Genomic DNA, 22785 nt, shown 5'->3' on the forward strand with positions numbered 1-22785 from the left:
GCATCGTTTTTATTATATATATCGCATATTTTTATTATATATAGTTTTAACAATATTGACTGAGCTACAGCATATCGTTTTTATTATATATAGTTTTAACAATATTAACTGAGCTACAGCATATCGTTTTTATTCCCTAAAAAAGGCAGTTGTTTCTTATTTACCAGTAGTTAACAAAAGCCGCCGTTAAGCCTAAAAAGCCGAATCAAACTGCCTGAAACATTCTTGTGGCCCTGGACTGAAAGTCCGTGCTAACCCAGATATCCTAGATAACATAGACAATGCAGACTGTGTTTTCTCCTGATACATACTTCTTGCCTACTTACGTTTTCCTTCTTCATCTTGGCTTGTCCACTTTAGAACCGATTCCTGAAGCTGTGAGATGACTGGCGCTTTCCAGCTCAGTCTTACTCCATTTTCCCAATCATAGAATTAATTAGAATGAAGACATTTCCGGAGTTCTTTAAAAAGGTTTTCAGATCCTGTCTTCTTGGAATAGTGGATAACAGGAGAATTGGTATATTTCCATTGTATAATGCTGGAAACTAAAGCAATCCGAGAAAGCAGCGTTGCATGGTTAATATGGAAACAAGAAGACCTCTTCCAGATTCACACGTTGCAGAAACAGATAAAATTACGTGCGTCAGAATCAGAAATAACTGATTCCTAACCGTCTTTGACTCTGGATCTGATAAACCTAAGCAATCAGTTGCTAAATTCGATCTCAAGCAGGAGCGACTTCTGCATAATCTAAGTGGCTTGATGAGCAACGTTTCTCACCGTCAGTACGAGGATTTGCACTGAATTAAAAAATAATAATAAACGAAAAATCATTTCCTTTTGCGTTTGGTATGCTTTGGGCTATCTTTTATGTCCACCGTGGAGGACTGAGTCCTGGATTTTAGTGTTGTAAGTCAGTAAACTTACCGTTGTCCCACCGGGGGATTTTTCACTTGTACATACTTTCACCTGTACTTTATAGTATCTTTAACTTTTCTATCCTCAATATACGCTAACTTTAAAATGATAATTCGTTGTGAGCGGTCGAACAGCATTTTAATTTTCACATCTGCTTGGCTGCTTCAATCGAATTAGTAATATTTAACCATTATTTAAATACTATAATTGTTTTTGTAAATTGTAACATGATTGTGCTTCTGAAAGTAACTGAGTGAATGAATGTGTGAACTAGCGAATATGTATATTTAAGCTAGACTCATACATGGTCTGGTGGTTAGGGAGCTAAGTTCGTGATCTCTGTGTGTCACGGTTTCGAATTTCATCACTGAATATGTTCGCCCTTTCAGTCAGAGAGAGGAGTGTTACAATGTGATGATCATTTCCACTATTAGTTGGAAGAAAAAAAGTCGCCCAAGATCTGGCGATGAATGGAGTTGGCTGCCTTCCCTATAGTCTACACTTTTTAAAGTTAAGGACGACTAACACAGATAGCCCAAATGATTTTTCAAGACACTAACTGGAGATTTGGAGCACTGTCAAAGAGAATCGAGGCACGGGCCCCACATGCCAGCGCCTAGCGACGACTTTCAAATTGCACATTTTACCTCAGACTGGTAGCTTTAGAAATAGTGTATGATTAACTTTGATTCAATGTTTACATGATGACAACATGCCATGTAACAAACACCCAACAGATTTTCGACATCAATACTTACTTCACAATAACAGCAAAAAAACAGAAGTTCTGACTCACCCGCTATATACAGTATGGAACACAGAAGTCACGTGACCAAAATGTCGCTTAACGGCTTAGTAAAATGTATTTTGACATTCAAGTGTGACAGCTAGAGTGGAACTGTTTGGCTTAGTTAAGATGACTTTCTTTGATTTTGCGTTTGTTGAGGTTTGGTTCTTTGTTTAAAATTACAGTGCTTTCACTGAGACCACTACATCTCCTGAAATTCTGCTCTCGAAACCGCAAATGCAAAAGCTAAAAAAGAAAACACGCTTTGCTTTTTAAAGACCTTGGGTGTGTCATGAGAGTGACGCTAAAATCCCTTTGTTTAATCTGATAAAATTAGTCGAAAAGTTCGCGTTGCACAGTGAGTGACTAGCCTTCTTTCTAGTCGTCTATTATCATTAAGTACAGTAATACTTAATAGTAGGAATCGACATGAAACAAAATGGCGGCTATAAATATCACTCGTTTAAACTCACATTTTAAATGTCCAAATATTAACAATGACTACTGCATAGGATTGACTAAGCGAAACTAATGCTTATTGTACTTATAAAGTGTTTGCTTCAGATTTGGCCCAGCATGGCCAGGTGGGTTAAGGCATGCGACTCGTAATCTGGGGGTCGCGGGTTCGTATCCCTGTCGCACCAAACATGCTTGCCTTTTCAGCCGTAGGGGCGTTATAATGTGACGGTCAATCTCACTATTCGTTGGTAAAATAGTAGCCCAAGAGTTGGCGGTGGGTGACTATAACTAGCTGCCTTTCCTCTAGTCTTACACTGCTAAATTAGGGACTGCTAGTGCAGATAGTCCTCGAGTAGCTTTGCGCGAAATTCAAAAACAAAAAAAAACTTATAAAGCCGCCTACCGCTATGTGTGTTTATGTAATGAATCAAAATTTCATTATTTCAATAAATTTTCATCTAAGTAAGTAAGTAAGTGATTTTTCCAGACAGTTACACAGAAAAAAGGAGAATCTTATTGTACTAATTCTTTCACAGAACTCTTCTGTCTGGGGTCCCAGTGATTACTTTATTATAGCGAGAAGGGTACTGCCATATATGTATAAATCAAATGATGCTCTTCTTTGGACAAATAATTAGATTTAAGAGTAACTTAGTAGACATCCTAATGAGTAATGAAATCGGATCGGGTATACGCGTGCCTTCGTTTTACTGGTGCACAAATATATAGCTAATTGAAAGAAGGGAAATAAGTGTAATAAAAGCTTTTTTTATATAAAAACAAGTAGAGCTCAATAAATACGTAATCTAGGTAGTTGTAGTAATATAAAAAATAATACTACAAAACATATTAAAACAAGAAAGTCAATAAGTACTAAAACCGGTATACTTAAAATTTAAAAAAATTATCCCTTATTTGGCCAGTACAAAAATAACTACAGTGATTTTCCAAATATTTGATGTAAAATGCTAAGTATAAAATAATTCGGTTTTTGTCGTTTTGATTTCCTGATTTCAACACTTTTTATAGCATTTAATCTTTTTATATTACTATAACTATCTAGGTTCCATATATACTCTTCAAAAAAGAAACGCAAAAGGGATATTGTTTTTATTTTAAAGAGAAATATATGTAATAACGTTACAAGCTCAGAGTATGTGATGTTACACGTATTAAGGCACTGATTGTCAGACCAAAATGACAGTAAAAGTTGTGCACTTTGAAAACGGAGGAAAACATCGGATTTTTCGCCAAAACGCATTCGTGTCCAATAAATTTGTTTGAGAGATCTGCATGTTCTGCAAGTGCAACATGTGCAAAATCCCTATAAAAGTGACGGGTTCTCGGTTTCAAGAGCTCAGTATTAAACCACCGACACGCAATACAGTTACGCCAAGACTGACTGAAACAGAACGCGACCAATGGCGTTGTTGCCACCTTGTAATGGTGCTTGGGTGGACATTCACAGCTCTGGAATCGTTACCAACAACATGGATCAACTCGTGACCGTCCACGATCTGGCAGACCTCGTGTGACCACGCCCGCACAGGATCGCTACATCCGGTTACGTCACCTTCTGGATAGGACCACCACTGCGACGTCTACTGCCTCAACCATACCAGGGCTGCGTAGGATTTCCGATCAGACCGTACGCAACCGTCTACGACATGCAGGAATCCGACCTCGACGTCCAGTCAGAGGCGTCATCCTCACCCAGCAACATCGTCAAGCACGGCTGCAGTGGACTCGGGCACATCGGGTAGGGCCACGATGGAGGCATGTTTGGTTCAGCGATGAATCACGTTTTATGCTTCGTAGGCAGGATGGAAGGACCCGTGTTTACCGTCGCCGAGGTGAACGTTTTGCAGCAAACTGTGTGCAGGAAGTTGACAGATTTGGTGGTGGCAGCGTCATGATGTGGGCTGCCATCGCCTACAATGCCAGAACAGACCTTTTGCACATTCGAGGGAATCTTACGGCTCAACGATACGTCGACGAGATTCTTAGGCCCCATGTGCAACCCATCATGGTGAACGCCAACGACGTTTTTCAACATGACAATGCCCATCCTCACAGAACCAAACTCACCACTGTCTTCTTGAGACACCACAACATCAACGTTCTTTTCTGGTCCTCCAGACCACCAGATTTAAACCCTATCGAACATCTTTGGAACGAGTTGGACCGACGACTGCGACGGCGACAACCTCAACCGCAGACTCTACCTCAGCTTGCAGCAGCTTTGCAGGCTGAGTGGACAGCCTTTCCACACGATGTGATTCGTCATCTCATCGCTTCCATGGGCAGGAGATGCCAAGCTCACGGGGGGCATACTCGTTATTGACGTTGAGTGACGTTAAACTTCAACTAGTGAGCGTGGACTTCGCCTTTGCAGACTTTGGATGTTCTGCAATGAACGTGAAAAGTTTCACACATGTCATACATAAGTACCCGGAATAAACTTGTTAACAATTTGTCTCAAATTTTGCCTTTTGCGTTTCTTTTTTTGAAGAGTATATATCGATACCCACTGGTCTTTATAATTTTTTTAAAATTGTATTATACTTGCTTCAAAGTTAGTGACTGCTGGCGCTGATAACCCTGCTGTTACTTCGCATGAACTCCAACAAAACAAAGTAATGTATTTGTATCTGTGGTTTATTAAACTGGTATGAAAAATCAATATTAATTTTCAACTTAATTGTAGGATTTTGGTTTTAAAGAAATAATTTTGATTATATGTCTTACTATCAATCTTTAGAAGTTTGTATATTTTACTATTTTGGCAAAATGTAATGATTATAAGGGAATATTTGTATTATTAATGATTTTTTTTAATTATACAATATTATTTTTGAATAGTTTCTAGTTTATCCTTGAAGAAAATAAATCTGCCTTTTGAAAGCGCTAGGGTTATAGGGTTTCGTATTTTTGTATAATTTGTTTTGAATTTCGCGCAAAGCTACACAAAAGATATATGCGCTAGCCCTCCTTAATTTAGCAGTGTAAGACTAAAGGGAAGGCAGCTCGTCACCACCACTCACCTCCAACTTTTGGGCTACTCTTTTACCAACGAATAGTGGAATTGCCCGCCACATTATAGCGCCCCCACGACCGACTGGGTGAAAATGTTTGGTGTAACGGAGATTCGAACCTACAACCCTCATATTGCGAGTCGAGTGCCTCAACCACCTGGCCATACCGGGCCTCCTTCAACAAAATTGATTCTCCAGTGGCATAGCGGTAAGTCTGAAGAGTTTTAGCGTTAAAACTGTGACACCTGTGGTAGACATAGCATAAAAAGTCTATTTCGTAGCTTTGTGTTTAACCACAAACGTAAGTTTGATTATTTTATTGATAAAAGCAAGACCAAATATTATTTTATCCTTTCAGAACAAACGGGACCGGCATGGTCAGGTGGTTAAGGCACTAGACTCGTAATTCGAGGGGCGCGGGTTCGAATCCCCGTTACATCAAATATGCTCGCCCTTTCAGCCGTGGGGGCGATATAATATGACAGTTAATCCTACTATTCGTTAGTAAAAGAGTAGCCCAACAGTTGGCGGTGGGTAGTGATGACTAGTTGCCATCCCTCTAGTCTCACACTGCGAAATTATGGACGGCTAGCGCAGATAGCTCTCGAGTAGCTTTGCGCGAAATTCAAAACAAACCAGAAAAGACGAAAATTGTAATTTTTGGATCTATTTAAGAGAGTTAGCTAACCCTCTTTTTTGCGCAACGTTATTAATGCAAATTAGCATAATAATAATGAAGTTGATTATTTATCATAGTCTAGAATAGAGAAAATTCGACATTGATAACTTGAGAGAAAAATGTATTTGTGAATGAATTGTTTTTTAGTTAAACGCCCTGTGAGTAAGTGGTAAGATTGTAGAGTTACACTATTAAAACACTAGGTTTGATTCTTGGTGATGGAGAGAGTGTAGATAGCTTATTTTGTGCAGCTTTGTTCTAAAACAACAACTGTTTAATTGCTTGATTACAGCAAGTTTTATAAAAATAATGCAGTTATAAGAAAAATATCTCAAAGTCATTTTATCTCATATAACACCAATACCAATTTTTATGTGGTTTGTTTTTATCTTCCTTCAACTATATGTCTGTGTTTTAGAATATTTAACCTCGTCCTCAGTCGTTAAACCACAAATGCCTATGTAATTAAAAAAATAATTGAGTAATTACGTGCGTAGGAAGCTATTTTTACTTCATTAAACTGTGCAAGACACGAAATTAGGAGGAGGGAAGTATAGATGACGTTATCATATGTGTAAGGGATGATTGGCTGTAGACAGTACTATGCACTGCAGACGGAAAGGTATTTGGAGAATAGTTTTGTTATCCCTCAGGTTCCCCATCTTAGGGCTCGGCATGGCCAGATGGTTAGGACACTCGACTCGTAATCAACAAAAGCTTTACAAAGTGGCGAGACAATCAGATCCCTAAATCCTGGACACTAAACAGACACCACACCCAGCTATCAGGAGATAATCTGTTCTCTAAACCGTATTACCAACGAATAGTGGGATTGGTCATCACATTATAACGTCCCAACGGCTGAAAGGGCGAGCATGTTTGGTGTGACAGGGATTTGAACCCGCGACCCTCGGATTACAAGTAGAGAGCCTTAACCACCTGGCCATGCCGGGCCGATTCGGATGGAATAAAAAAGTTGGTACTGGGAAAGAAACGAATCACTTAATTTAAATTACATAGATCATAAGTGCACTGTTCATACCATGTGAGTCTGTGGTTGACTGCTCAAGTACGTAAAATCACTGATGGCCAAAAACATTTCATGAACCTACGACTAATGTGGTAACAAATCATACGAGAGTTAAAGGTCGAATGTAGTGCAGAAGAGTTTCATAAGACGCACGAGGGACCTATCAAGCAGTCTGGCCAAGCCAGCGTTCAACACAGATGTCATTTGATACCGTTTGAATCCAAATTGTTCTAAACTCTATTTAAATCAAGCGTCGATGAATTGGTACTTTGTTAGTGTAAATTAAGCTATAAAAGTTTTATGTGGAAAGAGAGGGGAAAATATACTGTTCTGGTGTCTTTTGTAGTTTTCTGTTAGGCCCAGCAGGGCATATCAAAATACATTACAATCATAATGTGAAAATGAAAGTAAGATAAATAAAATATTGAATTGGGACAAAATGCGAAGTTTTTCTTCGGTGATCTCTGGGTGGATGATGATTCCTATAGTAGACTTCGCTATTCTTTAGTGAAGAAAAGTAAATCTCGAAGAGGTCACTAAATAATTCATGCGCTCTGTATGAATAGACTACGAGAAAAAATAATATGCTCCGTTGCGAAACATTTTTTTTAAATTGTGGTATTTTGTTTCTGAATGCATCAAGTTTGTAAAGGGAATGCTGTATGTTTAAAGTAATTCAAACAATTAAATGACCTGCGTAATCTGATCACGTATGAGAATAGGTACGTGGAGCTCTGAACAAATTTTATGGCCATGCGGGGCGTCTCAATGGCTACGAGGTTAAACATAGTCCACGATACGTGATACCCACCAAACAGCTTTAGTGCAAAAACTTATTTTATACGAATAGTCTGATTAAAATGACAAACCGATCGACTTATAAAGACGTAATTGTAATTGTCACGTGTAAGTTTTGCTCTTTCATAGTTTGTAAGTTTGTCATATTTCTAAGAAAAAACACGTGTTAATATCCAACGGCACATTGAAGTCTGCCTTATTTTTAAAAAAAAAAAGAGCAACAGACGCCCCTCTTTCAACAATGGTATACGCGTCTGTACCAACAGCTGCTCCACTAAGGAAAACGTGCCAACTCTGTATTCCTTTGCCATATAAAGAACCTATTCTATTTTTAACTGTAGCAGATTCATCTCTGTTACATACGAGGCCAACTATCGTCATCTCGCGCTTCCTTTCGATCTGATTCTGTTCGCATTTTCCAACAGCTCCGGATTCCTGAGGTGTCCACTCGTCTTGGTCAAAAAGTCCAGGACATTAATGTGAGAACATACTAGTATTTAACAAAAGAGAAGCAAGTGACCCGAACAGCGTCACCTTTTCTTGGTTATCACTCATTCTTTGGTTTTCTGTCAGCATCGTTTCGTAGGAGGAGCCAGCTTCTCTTTTTGTGGTGGTTTTATGTAGGAACTTGTTAAGTGTTGCAAGGTATCCAATTACACAGAGCAGAGTTTAGTATCCATTTTAATAAGAAACAATCAAAACGCCAATCTCAGCTCAACACATTTTGAGGCGGTTTTTCATGACCAGGTGGGCTATTATTGATCTTTTTTTTACTGCAAGTTTTTTACTCGATTTTCGTGATAACCAAAGTTTAATATTTTGTTTAAAGAGTTGATCACGTTGGAGTGTTTAACCTATTACTACATTTTTGTTCTTAAAACTTGGTTTTACAATAGCTGTTAAATTACAAAATTTGTGTATTTACAATAATGTTTGTTTGTTTGTTTTTGAATTTCGCACAAAGCTACTCGAGGGCTATCTGTGCTAGCCGTCCCTAATTTAGCAGTGTAAGACTAGAGGGAAGGCAGCTAATCATCACCACCCACCGCCAACTCTTGGGCTACTCTTTTACCAACGAATGGTGGGATTGACCATCACATTATACACCCCCACGGCTGGGAGGGCGAGCATGTTTAGCGCGACGCGGGCGCGAACCCGCGACCCTCAGATTACGAGTCGCACGCCTTACGCGCTTGGCCATGCCAGGCCCATTTACAATAATACACCGCTCTTTAATTTAACAAGTCCTAATGGAAAACGAGTAAGTAAATGGAACGCTTTTAATAATACTTTAATATTAACAAGCTACGAAACCTAGATATTCTTAACGTCGAATACTAAACAGCCTATTATATATCGTTTACAACAAATATCAAAACAGTTTATTAGATATTTTTTAACGCCAAATATCAAACAACGTATTAGGTATTTTTAACGTGAAATATCAAACAGCTTGTTATATATCGTTTACAACAAAGCTCTGAACAATTTATCACATGTCATTAACGACAAATGTCAGAACAGTTTTTAGGTATTATTAACGTCCAAATTACTTCAAACAAATACAGCTGAGGATAAAATCCTACCCATGATAAACCTTTGAAACTTGCTTGGAATTCAAGCGACTGTTTCTTTCCTTGTGTAAAGAAATTCTCGGTTTTAATACTGAAAGATTCAACTTACAACCAAAACCAACTGTGGCAGATTTTTAGTACCTCAGAACTAGAATGATTTTGTTACGTTTTAAAAGCACTCACAAAAAGCCCTGATGTTTAATGTTTAGCACAAAAATTGTACAAGTTCGTTATCAATAGATTTTCATAAGTTATCAAAATTTATATAGATACAAATGTGATAAAAACTACCCGAAACTATCTGCTTTTTATTACAATGACAAGTGAAGCTAGAGTGGTAACTCTTTCGACCCTTGCTAGAATATCTTTGACCAAAATACCCGTCGCACCAAACATGCTCGCCCTTTCAGCCGTGGAGACATTATAATGTCAATCATGTTTGGTGTGATGGGGATTCGAATCCGCTACAATCAGATTATGAGTCGATTGCCCTAAACACCTGGCCTTACCGGCCCTAATAAGAGTTGTGATACCAAGAAATATTTCATTTCAGGTTTATTATGCCTGGTGATTAAATGGGTTAACTTAACACGTTTCTACAAATGTTACTATTTCTAACAAGGCAGCCAGCCACATGTCACAATTTTCATTACACTAGAGCATTTTTGCCTTAAATGTGCGGTGGAGTATACATATGAAAAAAACAGTCTCCCTGTGGGACGACAGTAGATTTACGCACTTATAACGCTAAGAGCCAGTGTTCGATTCTGATATAACAAAGTAATTTATAAAAAAATAATAATTCGGAGCTTCGAGATTTTTTAATCTCGTATGTAACATAATTAGTAACGTTTCATAAGCTCTCATATGGAAATAAAATATCTGCGTCTCATAAATACGTTTGTAGTTGTGTCATAACTTGTCGTGTGATAAGTATATTTAGTTACCTGCAATACAAAGAAGAAAGTGTGTTTGTTATAGTTCTGTATTATCCTTGGCGTGTTAATGTATAAAGATATGACGGTAAAAATTATACAGTTATCTTAAAGCACGAGTTTTACAGAAAGGTTTTATTAATCCACAGCTGTGTAGAAGTCTTGCTTCGTTGTAAGAATCAGTTATTATCTTTTGATTAGTGTTTCAAAAACCTATAACAGGTCCTCTTATTATACTTGATTTTACCAAAACAGAATTACAGTAATATAATCTTTTTCTCGTCTACAGACTTCAAAAGGTTAAGACAGTTTTATCAAAAATCAACGTCACAATATGAACTTGGGATAAACTTAAGAACATTAACAATTCGAAAGTGTTTACCCAGCCACACCTTTCTTGTTTTGTTTTTATGTTTTCTAACTGATAATAATTCCATTCAAAATGTATTATAGCCAATAATAATGATCGTTGAGCTTTGCTTAGTGACAAAACAGGAATATAGGTTTGTTTGGTTTTTGAATTTCGCGCAAAGCTACACAAGGGCTATCTGCGCTAACAGTCTCTAATTTAGCAGTGTAAGACTAAATGGAAGACACTCACCGCCAACTCTTTCACCAACGAATAATGGGATTGACCGTAACGTAATAACGCCCCCACGGTTGAAAGGTCGAGCATGTTTGGTGTGATGAGGATTCAATTCTGCGACTCTCAAATTACGAGGCGAGCGCCCTAACCACCTGGCCATGTCGTGTCTAAGAAGAATGTAGGTACTGCCTAATTAAACGACATATTACATCTCTTACCTTTATTACTAGTATTTACGTTATTTATTAAGAGATCGTGTGGATTTCTATCGATAGATTTATCTTTAGGTTTTTAAGTACCGATGTTTTAATTATTTGTTTTTTGTTTTCAATTTCTCTCAAAGCTACTTGACGTCTATCTGTATTAGTTGTCCCTAACTTAGAAGTGATAGACTATAAAGTGAAAGTAGCTAGTTAACAACGCCTACAGCAAACTCTTTCGGCTACTCTAATCGAATTGTGGGGCTGATCGACAAATATTCGGTGACGGGATTCGAACCTATGACTTTGCAGATTGCAAGTCAAAAACCCTAACCATCGCCCTGCCATGCCTAACAGCAATGTGTAAAATTATACTAACTACCGATACATTAACTTTCAAAACTGTAACAAATTTGCTTTGTCCTCTTTTTCTAACTCATTGAGAGAACATAAAAGAAACATGAAGTCCATAATTATGGCTGTGCTTTATAGTTATGGACTTAAAGTAGATTATGTTATTGTTGTTACTCGTTTCTTTTTCTTTTTTTGTAACATTCACTTCACCGACAGCGTTTCCGGTAGGGATGCTCTTATACATGTCATAAGCTGGAAGTATTGACATGGTTACGTGTCTCACTCCCTCTCCGGGCTAAAACCACATGTATAGGTACGTAGATAGAGATGGTGTCCAAAGTTATTTTTAACGTATACATGAAGCAGCAAAGTAGAAGTTTGGTTGGCCTTTTGCGATATTATGCCCTACATTTCTGAAGGCCTTCGCACAGTCTCCAAAAATAAACACGCCAGGAAAATGTCACAGAAATTGAATGGAATAAGGGGCTGAAAGAATGACGTCATTGAAAACCGCCGCGAACAGGAAGGATGGTTTGTAGATTTCCAGAAAACTGAATACGTGCGGAAATGTAGAAGAATTATGTCTTTTACGCGCGGCGACTTATTTTTTCCTTTGCCTTTATTATCTAACTATTGTATTAGTTTAATAGCAGTCATTTATATACAATTTCGGTTTTATTGTACTGGTTATACAGATCAGTGCTTCCCAAACTGTGTGCTCCGAAATTTTTGTAATTGTTACGTGTTTTTTTTATTTTTAATTGTTTTAAAAACCTAGAACAGGTCCTCCTATTATAATTGATTTTATCAAAACAAAATTACAGTAATGAATCTTTCTCTCGTCAGCCCCCGCTAGTACAGCGGTAAGTTTACGGATTTGCAAGGCTAAAATCAGGGGTACGATTCCCCTCGGTGGGCTCAGCAGATAGCAGATGTGGCTTTGCTATAAGAAAACACACATTTCTCTCGTCTACAGACTTCAAAAGGTTAAGACAGTTTTACTTAAAAATCAACGTCACAATATGAACTTGGGATAAACTTAAGAACATTAACAGTTCGAAAGTGTTTACCCAGCCACACCTTTCTTGTTTTGTTTTTATGTTTTCTAACTGATAATAATTCCATTTAAAATGTGTTATAGTCAATAATAATGATCGTTGAGCTTTGTCTGTGCTTTTTGGCGAAACAAGAATATAGGTTTGTTTCGTTTTTGAATTTCGCGCAAATCTACACAAGGGCTATCTGCGCTAGTCGTCCCTAATTTAACAGTATAAGACTAGATGGAAGGCAGCTAGTCATCACCACCCACCGCCAACTCTTGGGCTACTCTTTCACCAACGAATAGTTGGATTGATCGTACATTATAACGCCCCCACGGCTGATTCGAATTCTCATCATACCAAACGACCCTCAAATTACGAGTCTAATGCCTCAACCATCTGGCCATGCCGGGCCGTTGCAATTATTAAGTAATTTTTATTTAATAATGCAATTATATTACCAATTTAATAAATTTACAAAATTTCAAATTTGATTTTTTTTTCTTGCTACCCTGCATAACAGTAATTTCTGGGTATCTTAGTTGGCCCAGTAAGGTCAGGTGGTTAAGGGCGCTCGACTCGCACTAAGAGCGTCGCAGGTTCGAATTTCTATTCCACCAAACATGCTCCCTACTTTTAGACGTGGGAGCGTTATAAAGTAAAGGTCAATTCCACTAGTCTTTGGTAAAAGAGTAGCCCAAGAGTTTGGAGGTGGGTGATGATGACTAACTGCCTTCCTTCCCTCTTGTCTTACACTGATAACTTAAGGACGGCTAGTGCAGCTAACCCTCCTGTAGCTTTGCGCGAAATTCGAAACAAACCACATTGCTTGGGGGGTGCCATACGGAACTTATACATATGTCGCAAAAAAGTGGGAACATTACAGGTGTGCCACGAGCTGAAAGAATTTGTGAGGCACTGATATAAGTATGTGAGACTCGTTTGCCAGCTTTTAGCGACCCTTCTGGTCTGTTTCCATTATCTCCTGCAATGTCAGCTTTAAGTAATTACTTTAAGTTGTTATTACCCCTAGTGGACCAGTTATAAAAACCTTTTGTTGATTTAATTTCATTGTATAATATTCTATCATTAGTGGTAAGTAGCTCCTCAAATTGGTCGCAAACATATCATAACTTATAACAATGTATAATGTTGCCCCCCGCTAGTACAGCGGTATATCTCCGGATTTACAACGCTAAAATCAGGGGTTCGATTACCCTTGGTGGGCTGAGAAATTGTCCTCCAGATTGGGGGTTGTGCAGTAGGCTAACAACCTACTCACTTAAAAACCAACCTGTTACAGAAACCGCAGCGTATGCGGCCCTATGTTCTTTAAGGAATTTAGTGGCATTATTATGTATATAACGTTAAGTCATAAATATTTATTTCATCTGCTACAAATTTCACATTTCTAAACCATTAGAAGTTTATACGATAACAGATGAAATAAAATAGATGTGGCTGTAGAGATTCAAAAATTTTTCTTAATAAAATAGTCAAATAAATTTAACCTTTTTTTACAAAAATTGAAGTAAAAGTTGCTTTTAAGATAGTATAGTAGATTTACTTACATTTTATTCTGCCCCCCTCTCAAGGGCGCAGCTGTATCTTTGAAGACTAATAACATTAAAAATCGAGTTTTGATACTCAGGGTGAGCACAGCACAGATAGCCCATTGTGTAGTTTTGTGATTAATAACAAACAAAATCATTAAACTTAACTAAAGAAACAGAGAAAGAGAGAAAATGGTCAACTTTAAAGCTTGGAATGAAAAGTCGTAGCTTAGTGGTTAGAATCGTCAGACTGCAAACCAGAGGGATCTTTGTTCGCGCCTCGTTTCTGTAAATTTCCGAAACAAACAATCAAAAGCCCAAAAGTCGTACTTTATATTTTAGAAACAAAATGTCCGCGATTCGCAGTTTAACCAGATTTCCACATGGTTTTTGTTTACCATTAGGCTTAGAGTTTATGCATTCTGTAATTTCGAATCACTAAAATAAAGTACTATTTACATGTTAAAAAAACAAAACTCAACTGAATCTGTATTTTATCACAGATATTTTTGTCACCGGAGTTTATATGACACAAAGCAACCCGATTCCGGATGTGGTTGCTCCGCCAAAGCAACCCGTATGTTGGATGTGCTTGAGTTGCGATACGGACGCTGTAACAACGAGCTACCATCGCGGATTTGTTACGTGAAACCAATGTTAACATCTGTTTAAAGCACATGTGCATTATACGATCCTTAAGGAACGTTTGCAACACACATACTAATTTATTTAGAAATTTGAAACTGCTTTTCAGGGATGGTACATAGATAAGCGAATTTTATGTTTTAAGCTGAATATTCATAAAGTATTCAAAACTTGAATGAATTTACAATTGTTAATAGAGAGGTTTCGTGTGTTCATTTCTTTGCGCGGAGTGTCTTTTCTTATAGCAGAGTCCACAGAGGGGAATCGAACCCCCTGATTTTAGCGTTGTAAATCCGTAGACTTATCGCTGTACTAGCGGGTGACTCTTTGCGTGGAAAGCCTTCGCTTATTTTGTAAAATGTTTAATACTAAGCGCTTTAAAATCGTTCGCCTGGAAGATTACGGACTTCTAACGTTAACATCCAGGATTCGATTCACTCCGGTGAATACAGTAGATGGCCTAATGGAGCTTTGCTCTAAAAGAAACTAGTGAATAAACTAATTAAGTATTTTATTTTCCAAAGTCTATCAAGTTATGTTATTTTTTGTTAGGATATTGTGAGTTTGATTTCTCTGGAATTTCGTGCAAAGCTAAACGAGGGTTATCTGTGCTAATTTAGCAGTATAAGACCAGAAGAAAGGCAGCTAGTCATCACAACCCACCGCCAACTTTTGGGCTACTCTTTTACCGACGAATAATGGGATTGACCGTCACTTTATAACGCCCTCAAAATTGAGAAGGCGAGCATATTTGGTGTGACGAGGATTCGAACCTGCGACCGTCAGATTACGAGTCGAGTGCCCCCAACCAGAGAATAATTTTAATGGGCGTCTGATACTTGTTTTCAAGATAACCCCATTATATGACTAATATCAAAGTTAAAAATATGTGTAAAAGTAGTAAATTATAGAAAAATTACTACTTCTTTCAAAAGGACGAAGTAAGAGTATATTATTTATATATAGATATTGTTTTTATAGCTGGTAGAATGTAATAAAGGACGAAAATTTAAATTTCCCTGTCTTTGGCGCCCCTGGTGGTTCAGGGCAGGCGAGAGAATTTATAATGCTAAAAAAATTGGGCTTCGTTATTCTCAGTGGACAGGACAGTTGACCACTGTTTAATTTTGAGCTTAACAATAAAATAAACGTTTTTTGATTTGACCTCCTCAAATAGTATGGTCTCCATTCTTTTGAAAGGAATAGTCATTCCCTGGTTAAAAGGTACATAACTGTTTATTACAATAGCATTTGATTTGTAGATAGTGTTACCTTTTAGGAGATAAATTCATTTTAATGGTTACAAAACACGAGAAATTATTAGGGTTTTAAATCTGCTTTGTAACAAATATTCCAACTTTATAGATTTTATGGTTGAGTATTAATATACAATCCTTAAAAGGCCACTAGCATTTCATGTTTACTTCATAAACTATAAATAGTAACTTTAAATGTAATTATACAGTATTTAGTACACGCTCCCATTGACACATCTCTTGATTTATACCAACTAGAATGGATTTCACCGAAGTACCGTGAACTGTTCAGCACGATGCAAAAAAAAAATGGGACTAGCTATTATCATATTTTTAGGGGCAATTGTGGGTACTCTTTGAACTGAGAGCCTGCTAAACAAACTGTATCCTATTGATTGTAGAGGTTGTATTCTGCACTTGTTAATAACCTTGTGACACAATTCTGCATGTCGAACTGGGTTGTCCGATTTACTAGTATTTTTATACAGTGATGTTCTCCAGGGTTCCAAACTAAGATCTACTTCAGTCCATATTAGGTTCTAAACTAAGACCTACTTCAGTCCATATTAGGTTCCAAACTAAGACTTACTTCAGTCCATATTAGGTTCCAAACTAAAACCTACTTCAGTTCATATGATGTTCTATTATCTAGAAAGTAGTTTTACAATATAAGGATTCAACCAGCATTTTTGAAGATGACCCGGTACCTCAACGCCAAAGGAGGAATGCAGTTTATGTCTACGCCTTCAGAAAATATTATATTACTTGCGCGAACGGGCTTCTGAGTGGAGTTTCCGTTTTACTTGAATCAAATGTAAATATATTGTACTCTCCAACGGCCAGTCTGACCGCGACCGAATTTGTTTAATTATTCACACATCTAGTCATTCAGAGAGAGTCTTCCAATTATTTATTTTATTTTATTTTACTTATAGATGACGCTGTAACGAGTCTTACCTGGCATACTTATATCATTGGCCTCATTGCTCGATGTCACTGATGCACCATCTACACCTTACCGAGTGGGCCAGATTTTATTATTTATTCATTCATTTCGTTTGTTCAAGGAGAAGAAGTACAAACATTCCTAAAGAGTATACTGTTGTTGTTGTTTTAACAGCAAACAAATAAAGAAGAAACACTTAAATGCGTGGTTTCTTCACAGATACCAAGCAGCGCTGATGTGTTAGCACTTGGCTTAGCTATATTTTATTTCATTTTTAAGTGATCTCATAAAAAGTTTTTGAAGTTAGACACAAGGCTACACGATGAGTTATCTGTGCAATGTCCACCACGGATATCGAGATCCAGTTTCTAGGATTGTGAGTCCGCATACATACCATTTTGCCACTGGAGAGGGTGTGCGGAAGTTGTTTGAAGTTAAAGACAAAGCTACACGATGGGCTATTTGTGTTCTGCCCGCCACGGGTATTAAAACCCGGTTTCTAGCGTTGTAAGTCTGTAAACATACCGCTGAGCCACTGTAGGGGAAGCTCATAAGGAAAGAGAAGAAAATATTTATTTTTAAGTAAACATGAGTACACACTAATTATACACTTTTATGAATTAAACACAATTTACTTCAGTTGTTGAAAAGTATATTTTATTTCATTACTTATTGTATAAGTTTAGATTTGAAGAAAAAAAAACATATAAGATAAACATTTTGATTTACTCTCTTGTTAAGACACTCGACTCATAATCTGAGGTTCGCGGGCTCGAAACCCCACCACACCAAACATACTCGTCATTTCATCCGTGGGGGCGTTATAATGTGAAGCTCAGTCCCACTGTTCGTTGGTAAAAGAGTAGCCCAACAGTTGGCGATGGATGGTGATGACAAGCTGCCTTCCCTCTTGCCTTACAATGCAAAATTAGGTACGGCTAGCGCAGATAGCCCTCGTGTAGCTTTGCGCGAAAATACATTTGGTTTGTTTTGAATTTCGCAAAAGAGCTAAACATAACGGCTTTCTGCACCAGCCGTCCTTAATTTAGCAGTGACAGACTAGAGGGAAGACAACTAGTCATTATCACCCACCGCCAACTCTTGAGCTACTCTTTTATCAACGAATAGTGGGATTGACCGTCACATAATAACATGAACACAACTGAAAGGGGCAAACATATTGGTAACGAGATTTTGTCAAATGCAATTAAACTACCGGGCCATCCCGGAAAATACAAATAATGTATATCTATTTGTACATACGCAGTGCGCCTTTTACGTATACAATACACCCGCACTTTAGTTTTATCCCAAGTTAAAATTTCAAACCGAAACTGAGACTGTTTCGATTTATTTTTATTTCTGTTTCGGCTTGTTTTTTTATTATAACGAACTAATATATATATATATAAGCTAATAAATCAGAATATTAAAATGTTAGGAAATAAAAAATGTTGTATGGCGTTGCCTATAATCACCTATAATGTTCGGAGGCTTTGTTCCTGCTATTCCCTTTGTTTCATAAGGCCTCACAGTCCATACTACAGCCAAATAATCATGTTGGTATTGTGTTCAATGTCAGGTAACACAGCAGCAAATGATATCGTTTTCAATTATTTGAAAAAAGTACAGATGAAATAACTGACAACAGAAATGGCTTTTGAAGTTCACATCTTATGGAATACTCTTGTAACGTGTTCTATTGTTGCTCTTGTTCTTTTGGGTTATTTGACAAAAAAAATGCTAAATCCAGTCTATGTAACACTTGTTACAGACTACATTTATTTGTAGGTTTAACAGGAATACAACTTTGCTATATAATATTTAGCAGAGTCTTCGAAAACCAATGTACACCTAACTTATTCACAAATAAATTTACTTGCAGAATTTTAATCACAGATGCACTATCCCTCACTGTCTAACTGAATCAATACTCACTATTTCTCGTATTGATATCGTACTCGTTTATTCGTTACTACACTAATTTTACAGATTATAATGCCATCATAATTACGTAATGATGATCCACCTGTGACACAAAAATCATCTAAACTAAAACACATAAAATGTAGCTTACAACAATATATAACAGATCTGTAAATAATTCGACGAATTACATCTACTAGAGCATCATAATTTAAGACTTGTATATTTCTTTCGCAAAATTTGGTATTTTCGTTTACATGCTTCTAATTTTTTGTAGTGCAAAATTATACAACTGGCTCTCCGCATTCTGTCCATTGAGGAGGAATCGAACCCCGATATTTAGCACTGCAAGTCCTTAAACTTACCGTTGGCTTAATGTCTGACTCGCTTATACGCTTTTCTAATTTTGTTTCTTTGTTTTGAATTTCGCGCAAAGCTACACGAGGATTATCTGCGCTAGCCGTCCCTAATTTAGCAGTACACGACTAGAAGTAAGGCAGCTAGTCATCACCACCCACAGCCAACTCTTTGGCAACTCTTTTACCAACGAATAGTCGGATTGACCGTAACATTATAACGCCCCCACGGTTGAAAGGGCGAACATGTTTGGTGTGACGGGGATTCGAACCCGCGGCCCGCAGATTACAAGTCGAATGCCTTAAACACCTGGCCATGTCGGGCCCGTTTGTAATTTTACTGTAATTTTATCTTAACTGTTTAACGCATGATTCTATGAAGGAAGTGACGAAACTAGTGCTAATTTCCTTAATCTTATTGTATATTTCAGATGAATAGGTCAGTGTGAGTGAAGGAAACACAACATAATTAAACATCTGTATAAATTATAATTAAGATCTGAATTAAATCTCAGTCTTTCATAATTTGACAACATTGTAATAGAAACAACAATAGAAAATTGTTTATTTCAAAGCAAAACAACATGGGAATATGTGCTTTGTAAATCGCGTGGAATCGAAACCCAGATTTTAGCGTCGTAACTTCTTAACCTCACCGTTATCCAAACGGAGGACAAAAAACAGACAAAGTTATTTACATCACAGCAATTTTTCTTGAGAGATTTTTTAGCATAAACTAGAGAAACTTGGGTAAAAATTCTGACAACAATAAAACTATGTTTTATCTTTTTATCCTGTTTGAAATAATAAGCAGCCGAAGATACGAAATTAATTTGATGTTTCCTCTTTTGTGTTAGCGTGTTACCTCTTGTCTTGAGAGACCAATTCTGACGCCAACAATTAATTATATTATCTGTTTATATTCAACGAACACTCGAAGAAGTCAAATTATCACTTCGTTTATTTATAAATGTATCTAATCTTTGCTTTTATTTAGAGCGTATGACGCAAACACATACTCTTGTGTTTGGAGACTTTTAATTATAGCCCTCTGCCGACTTGTTTAAGTCGAGATAAAACGACTCCAAGGGGAATCTGCGCAGTTCGAACGTTTCATTCAGCGAAATTTCAGCCCTGTCCCTCGTGATAATTAATCTTAAACCAGGAACTTGTTGAACAACACACATACTTTTTTAGACAACAGACAGGGCGCGTTTACGGCCCGTATAACCTCCATTTGATTTTGATTTGATACAAGGCCTGCTTAATCACTCATACGATTAGTAATATTGCCTTGTTCTGTGTGTTGGTGGGCGAGTCGTTCATGTGGACCCCATAAAGCGAAGAATAATGTATCTGCTATACGTAGAACTTGGTGACAAATGAGGTGTGTAAATCATGGACATGATAATAATGATAAACCAAGTACTTATACGTTATAGTGGAATTCCAGGAGAATCTTAAAAAACAAGTTCTTATCTTTAATAAAGAACGTACAAAGTAAATGAAACGTTCCCTTGGTTTTAGAAAGGTGAAAAGTGGTTTCCTTTATAAATTTGCACACTTTTATAAATTATTTTTTTGTAAAATCAATGAATACGGAATATTTAATTTTCAATTTATCTTTAAATCCGTTAAAAATAATTATATTCGACTCTTAAGTGTAAAAATAATATCTTTTGTCTTTTTCTAGTAAATAAAAACAAACAAACAGAACTTCTTTTGTTTTGAGTGTCGATAATTATTTACGCTAGCCATCCATAGTTGTTGTTGTTTTGAATTAAGCACAAAGCTGCACAATGGGCTATCTGTGCTCTACCCACCACGCGTATCGAAACCTGGTTTTTAGCGTTGTAAGTCCGCAGACATACCACTGAGCCGCTGGGGGCCCCATCCATAGTTAAGCAGTGATAGACAACAGGGAAAATAGTTAGTCAACACTACCCCCCGCCAACTCTTGGGCTACTCTTTATCACCGATTTCCATCTCACCAAACATGCTCGCTCTTGCGACCGTGGGGGCGTTATAATGTGTGGTCAATCCCACTATTCATTGGTGGTGGGTGGTGATGACTAACTGCCTCCCCTCTAGTCTTTCACTGCCAAATTAGGAACAGCTTGCATAGATAATCCTCGTGTAGCTTCGAGCAATTTTCTAAACAAACCAAACACCTTGGAAATACTTTCCTTTACTGTCGATCCAGTGCATGCTGCATCGTTTCCCAGCAACGCGATATCCACTGTTGCGGGGTTCTGAGAAGGTTTCTTTTGGAATAAAGCACAAAGCTAAACAATGGGCTATATGTGCTCTGCCTACAACAGGTATCGAAACCCAATTTCTTACGGTATAAGTCCGCAGAAATACCTTCTGCGAAGGACAAATATATCAAGTTTATATCATACAGTTCTACATATTTTACACAGTTGAGTAGATCAAATACAGACATAAGTCCATAAAATTACACAGAGAACTTGACACTAGGTTTTATGGTTAGATGATTCTCTTTTGTAATGACAACCTTCACTTTGCGGCTTCGTTTTGTATTGACTTGTTGTGTGGTTTCATAACAGATGCTGTTTGCTCTATTTTCTTTTGCTTAACATCATTTAACAACCTTTTAATACAAATATCCTTCCTCAAAAAAAAAAAAAAAAAAAACGCCTGTAACGAAAAACCTTCAGTCTTTGGTTTAAAATATATTATGTAATAATTAGAACTCCTTGGTGGACCACACACAAATGCAAACACGTTGCCCTTGGGGTCACAACTTGCAACTGTGATAAAACGCCATTTTATTAACAGCACTAAATGATTACTTAGAAACAATAAGACATGCATACACACAAATATACTAGAACTGTCCTTCATTTATAGTTCACTTATTTGAATTTTATTTAAAACATCTAAAGTTGGTTGTATTATAGACTTATGTACAGATTTTTTTAAATGATTGTTTAACCAACAATGTTATCATTTCTCGAAAGATAGATTATCGTTCCTCGAGTCTCAATTTATGTCCCTTGACTAGTCAGCTTGAAGTTTACGGAACTATAACCCTAAAATCCGGGGTTTAATTTCCTACGGTGGTCACAGAAGAGGGCCCAGTGTGGCTCTGCTTTTAACGAACAAAAAATCTCACTTTGTTTAACCAAAATTAAACATTTTACCAAAATATTCTGGAATTATACAAATTAATGGTAACAAAGGAAATAGCGTTTTGAGCTACAAATATCTCTCACAAGTTATTAATCTAAAGGTTAGATGTGTTGTGTATAGATGTAAGTGTTAAAAATTAAAACTTATAATTTAAATAAGATACCCTGCTAAAAAAGTTTAAAACAGGAGATACTATGTTAACGATTCCATTGTAATTATATATATATATATATAGAGAGAGAGAGAAAGAGACAGAAAATATATATATTTCAGTTAAGCCAAAAAACCAACACTTTATTTGTATTTGTCACTCGGCATTTAAAACAAAGAAAGCGGGAAAGGTGATAAGATGTGTTACATTTCTTAATTACGTGAAAAACTTGTGCACTATGATATACAAGATTTGTTGTTTTCGAATAGTTAAACAAATTACGTTAAAAGCTTTTTTAATCTTCTGACTATTTGGTATGTTTTAGAGATAGCCGCGTAAAGCCACAAGATGGATTTCTGCAATAATTTAAAACTAATATACTAAAGGAAAGACGGTCTAGT

General features: G+C 37.0%; 1 protein-coding gene across 8 annotated transcripts in view; it reads left to right on the plus strand.

Moving 5' to 3' along the window:
* Positions 1-22785, plus strand: part of LOC143222095 (tensin-3-like) — a 314899-nt gene that overhangs the window by 198000 nt on the left and 94114 nt on the right. For 2 of the 8 annotated variants that reach the window (XM_076448040.1, XM_076448041.1), the window contains exon 1: positions 8072-8453. The exons of the other annotated variants lie outside the window; for them this stretch is intronic. The gene's annotated coding sequence lies outside the window, so the exon portion shown is untranslated. Of the gene's footprint in view, positions 1-8071; positions 8454-22785 lie in introns of those variants that run through there. 8 annotated transcript variants of the gene reach the window in all.

Source organism: Tachypleus tridentatus, chromosome 8, assembly GCF_004210375.1.
Source record: "Tachypleus tridentatus isolate NWPU-2018 chromosome 8, ASM421037v1, whole genome shotgun sequence".
NCBI classification, from domain to species: domain Eukaryota; kingdom Metazoa; phylum Arthropoda; class Merostomata; order Xiphosura; family Limulidae; genus Tachypleus; species Tachypleus tridentatus.